This window comes from Coregonus lavaretus, assembly GCF_964263955.1.
Source record: "Coregonus lavaretus genome assembly, chromosome: 11".
In the NCBI taxonomy this organism is placed as follows: domain Eukaryota; kingdom Metazoa; phylum Chordata; class Actinopteri; order Salmoniformes; family Salmonidae; genus Coregonus; species Coregonus lavaretus.
This window is the reverse complement of record NC_139998.1, coordinates 47,628,281-47,634,105: the sequence shown is the minus strand read 5'-3', so window position 1 is coordinate 47,634,105 and position 5,825 is coordinate 47,628,281.

Genomic DNA, 5,825 nt, shown 5'->3' with positions numbered 1-5,825 from the left:
CTTCAGGCAATGTTGTGGTCTCTGCAAGGCAGAAGAACAAGTATGGCCGGAGGTTAGTGAGGGTTGGAGGTTAGTGAGGGTTGGAGGTTAGTGAGGGTTGGAGGTTAGTGTGCCTAACTCCAGCACTCCAGCACATTATGCATTGCTTATTATAAGCAATGCATAATGTGCTATGCACAATTCCATTGTGTCTTTGCAGCAACACTTATAGGAAAATGGGCAGTTTTATTTCCTAATATATAATCATACAGTACATAGATATAAACAACATAGATAGAAAGAGCGATGTTCATGGCTCCTCTATACATAGATATAAACAACAAAGATAGAAAGAGCGATGTTCATGGCTCCTCTATACATAGATATAAACAACATAGATAGAAAGAGCGATGTTCATGGCTCCTCTATACATAGATATAAACAACATAGATAGAAAGAGCGATGTTCATGGCTCCTCTATACATAGATATAAACAAGCATAGATAGAAAATAGATGCTCATGCTCTTCCATACATAGATATAAACAACATAGATAGAAAGAGAGGCTCATGGTTCTTCCATACATAGATATAAACAACATAGATAGAAAGAGAGGCTCATGGTTCTTCCATACATAGATATAAACAACATAGATAGAAATATGTTCATGGCTCTTCCATACATAGATACAGTGCCTTCAGAAAGTATTCATACCCCTTGACTTATTCCACATTTTGTTGTGTTAAAGCTTGAATTCAAAATGGATTATATATATAGATATATTTATATCTCACCAATCTACAAACAATACCCAATAATGACAAAGTGAAAACATGTTTTTAGAATTTTCTGCACATTTATTGAAAATCAAATACATAAATATCTAATTTACATAAGTAATGACACCCCTGAGTCTTTCTGGGTGAGTCTCTAAGAGCTTTCCACACCTGGATTGTGCAACTTTTGCCCATCATTCTTCTAAAAATTCTTCAAGTTCTGTCAAATTGGTTGTTTATCATCGCTAGACAACCATTTTCAGGTCTTGCAATAGATTTTCAAGTAGATTTAAGTCAAAACTGTAACTCGGCCACGTTCACTGTCTTCTTGGTAAGCAACTCATTTTACATTTACATTTTAGTCATTTAGCAGACACTTTTATCCAGAGCGACTTACAGTTAGTGAGTGCATACATTTTTCATACTGAACCCACAACCCTGGCATTGCAAGTGCTATGCTCTACCAACTGAGCTACAGGAGGCTTCAGTGTAGATTTGGCCTTGTGTTATAGGTTATTGTCCTGCTGAAAGGTTAATTAATCTCCCAGTGTCTGATGGAAAGCAGACTGAACCAGGTTTTCCTCTAGGATTTTGCCTGTGCTTTGCCCCATTTAGTTAATTTTTTATCCTGAAAAACTCCCCAGTCCTTAATGATTACAAGCCACCACTATGCTTGAAAATATGGAGAGTGGTACTCAGTAACGTGTTGTATTGGATTTTCCCCAAATATAACACTTTGTATTCAGGACAAAAAGCTAATTGCTTTGCCACATTTTTTGCAGTATTACTTTAGTGCCAAGTTGCAAACAGGATGCATGTTTTGGAATATTTATATTCTGTACAGGCTTCCTTCTTTTCACTCTGTTAATTAGGTTAGTATTGTGGTTACAGCCTTATTCTAAAATGGATTAGATTGTTGCTTTTCCTCATCAATCTACACACAATACACACCATTTTTTTATTTTATTTTTACTGTAATATCACATTTACATAAGCATTCAGACCCTTTACTCAGTACTTTGTTGAAGCACCTTTGGCAGCGATTACAGCCTCGAGTCTTCTTGGGTATGACGCTACAAGCTTAGAACACCTGTATTTGGGGGAGTTTCTCCCATTCTTCTCTGCAGATTCTCTCAAGCTCTGTCAGGTTGGATGGGGAGCGTCGCTGCACAGCTATTTTCAGGTCTCTCCAGAGATGTTTGATCGGGTTCAAGTCCGGCCTCTGGCTGGGCCACTCAAGGACATTCAGAGACTTGTCCCGAAGCCACTCCTGCGTTGTCTTGGCTGTGTGCTTAGGGTCTTTGTCATGTTGGAAGATTAACCTTCGCCCCAGTCTGAGGTCCTGAGTGCTCTGGAGCAGGTTTTCATCAAGGATCTCTCTGTACTTTGCTCCGTTCATCTTTCCCTCGATCCTGACTAGTCTCCCAGTCCCTGCCGCTGACAAAGATGATGCTGCCACCACCATGCTTCACCGTAGAGATGGTGTCAGGTTTCCTCAAGACGTGACGCTTGGTATTCAGGCCGAAGAGTTCAATCTTGGTTTTATCAGACCAGAGAATCTTGTTTCTCCTGGTCTGAGACCTTTAGGTGCCTTTTGGCAAACTCCAAGCAGGCTGTCTTGTGCCTTTTACTGAGGAGTGGCTTCCATCTGGCCACTCTACCATAAAGGCCTGATTGGTGGAGTGCTGCAGAGATGGTTGTTCTTCTGGAAGGTTCTCCCATCTCCACAGAGGAACTCTGGAGCTCACCTCCCTGACCAAGGCCCTTCTCCCCCGATTGCTCAGTTTGGCCGGGTGGCCAGCTCTAGGAAGAGTCATGGTGGTTCCAAATTTCTTCCATTTAAGAATGATGGAGGCCACTGTGTTCTTGGGAACCTTCAATCCTGTAGACATTTTTTGGTACCCTTCCACAGATATGTGCCTCGACACAATCCTGTCTCGGCGCTCTAAGGACAATTCCTTCAACCTCATGGCTTGGTTTTTGCTCTGACATGCACTTTCAACTGTGGGACCTTATATAGACAGATGTGTGCCTTTCCAAATCATGTCCAATCAATTGAATTGACCACAGGTGGACTCCAATCCAGTTGTAGAAACATCTCAAGGATGATCAATGGAAACAGGATGCACCTGAGCTCAATTTCGAGTCTAATGGCAAAGGGTCTGAATACTTATAACAGAATGTTTTTTCTTAAATTTTTATAAATTTGCAAGAATTCCTAAAAAACTGTTGACGCTTTGTCATTTTGGGGTGATGTGTGTAGATTTATGAGGATTTGTATTTCTTTAATCCATTTTAGAATAAGGCTGTAACGTATCAAAATGTGGAAAAAGTGAAGGGGTTTGAATGCCTTCCGAATGCACTGTATAAACAACGTAGATGCTCAGGGCTCCTCCGGCCACATCTCTCCTCTCTGCAGTGTATGGTTGGCAGCAGATGGTACAGAGTGAAACGTATAATCTGTCAAATCAAGTTTAGCTCCGTTTTGATCAATGTTTGCGCCTGGCCGAGCCGGAATTCACTCTGCGTTTGGCCATTCAATAAGCTACAAAACACACAGACAGAGGACAAAAAGGCAGTGAGCGTCACCGTCAATCTATTAGATAATAGGTTATCTAAGCAGTGTCCTCCTCTCCCGTTTTCAAGCCTCATGACTCGGTAACACAGATGTTCTTTGTCAGCCTGAGTGATGAGTTTTCCTCCCCGCAGCGGCAGCGTTGATGAGGGGTAGGTGCTCTCCAGACATTAGAGGCATTTCTGCACACACCAGCACAATGCAGGCCACTTCTATATCACAGGGAAGGGCGTCTACGCCTTTGGCGGGTCACAAAGATTAGGCTACGGACCACTACTCTCGGGCAGGCACGCAATGTCAGCGCGGCAAACCCTACGCTGGAATAGTGCTGCATTTCATTACTGCGTGTGTCTGTCCCCCCTTAGGGAATTCACAGTGGAACAAAATAGAGATCAGGCTGATGTAGTATTGTACGTGTTTAAATGTTTTATATTTAAGCAATAAGGCCTGAGGGGGTTGTGGTATATGCCAATACACCAAGGCTAAGGGCTGTTCTTATCCACGACGCAACGCAGAGTGCCTGGATACAGCCCTTAGCCGTGGTATATTGGCCATATACCACAAACCCCCGAGTTGCCTTATTGCTATTATAAACTGGTTACCAATGTACAGTGCATTCGGAAAGTATTCAGACCCCTTGACTTTTTCTACATTTTATTACGTTACAGCCTTATTCTAAAATGGCTTCAATAGTTTTTTTCCCTAATCAATCTACACACAATACTCCATAATGACGCAAATGTATTAATAATAGAAAACGTTAATATGACATTTACTTAAGTATTCAGACCCTTTACTCAGTACTTTGTTGAAGCACCTTTGGCAGCGATTACAGCCTCGAGTCTTCTTGGGTATGACGCTACAAGCTTGGCACACCTGTATTTGGGGAGTTTCTCCCATTTTTCTCTGCAGATCCTCTCAAGCTCTGTCAGGTTGGATGGGGAGTGTCGCTGCACAGCTATTTTGAGGTCTCTCCAGAGATGTTCAATGGATTTCAAGTCCGGGCTCTGGCTGGGCCACTCAAGGACATTCAGAGACTTGTCCCGAAGCCACTCCTGCGTTGTCTTGGCTGTGTGCTTAGGGTCGTTGTCCTGTTGGAAGGTGAACCTTCGCCCAAGTCTGAGGTCCTGAGTACTCTGGACCAGGTTTTCATCAAGGATCTCTCTGTACTTTGCTCCGTTCATCTTTCCCTCGATCCTGACAAGTCTGAAAAACATCCCCACAGCATGATGCTGCCACCACCATGCTTCATCGTAGGGATGGTGCCATATTTCCTCCCAACGTGACGCTTGGCATTCAGGCCAAAGAGATCAATCTTGGTTTCATCAGACCAGAGAATCTTGTTTCTCATGGTCTGAGAGTCCTTTAGGTGCCTTTTAGCAAACTCCAAGCGGGCTGTCATGCGCCTTTTACTGAGGAGTGACTTCCGTCTGGCCACTATACCATAAAGGCCTGATTGGTGGAGTGCTGCAGAGATGGTTGTCCTTCTGGAAGGTTCTCCCATCTCCACAGAGGAACTCTGGAGCTCTGTCAGAGTGACCATCGGGTTCTTGGTCACCTCCCTGACCAAGGCCCTTCTCCCCCGATTGCTCAGTTTGGCCGGGCGGCCAGCTCTAGGGAGAGTCTTGGTGGTTCCAAACTTCTTCCATTTAAGAATGATGGAGGCCACTGTGTTCTTGTGGACCTTCAATCCTGTAGACATTTTTTGGTACCCTTCCACAGATATGTGCCTCGACACAATCCTGTCTCGGAGCTCTACAGACAATTCCTTTGACCTCACGGATTGGTTTTTGCTCTGACGTGCACTGTCAACTGTGGGACCTTATACAGACAGTGTGCCTTTCCAAATCATGTCCAATCAATTGAATTCACCACAGGTGGACTCCAATGAAGTTGTAGAAACATCTCAAGGATGATCAATGGAAACAGGATGCACCTGAGCTCAATTTCGAGTCTAATGGCACAGGGTCTGAACACTTATTTTTCATAAATTTGCAAAAAGATCTAAAAACCAGTTTTTGCTTTGTCGTTATGGGGTATTGTGTGTAGATTGATGAGGAAAATTTTTCATTTAATCGATTTCAGAATAAGGCTGTAATGTGGAAAAGGTCAAGGGGTCTGAATACTTTCCGAATGCACTATAATTAGAGCAGCACAAATACATGTTTTGTCATACCCGTGGTATACCACGGCTTTCAGCCAATCAGCGTTCATGGCTTGAACCACCCAGTTTATAGAAATAAATAAATAGAGGACCGGTATATAAAAATATATAATAATATATAATAATATAAACTCAAGCCTCTTTCACTGGAGTTCAATTAGATTTGTATTGAGGAAAAACATTGTTGCTATACAAAACCAATGCACATTTTTATATGATTAATTGTACATTTATTAGTGAAATAGAAAAAAATAACATTTTATTGCAACTTAAGCAGTGCAAAAGCTAGATGATTTTTACAGAGTGGTGGGTTTCATTGAATTCAGTCCAT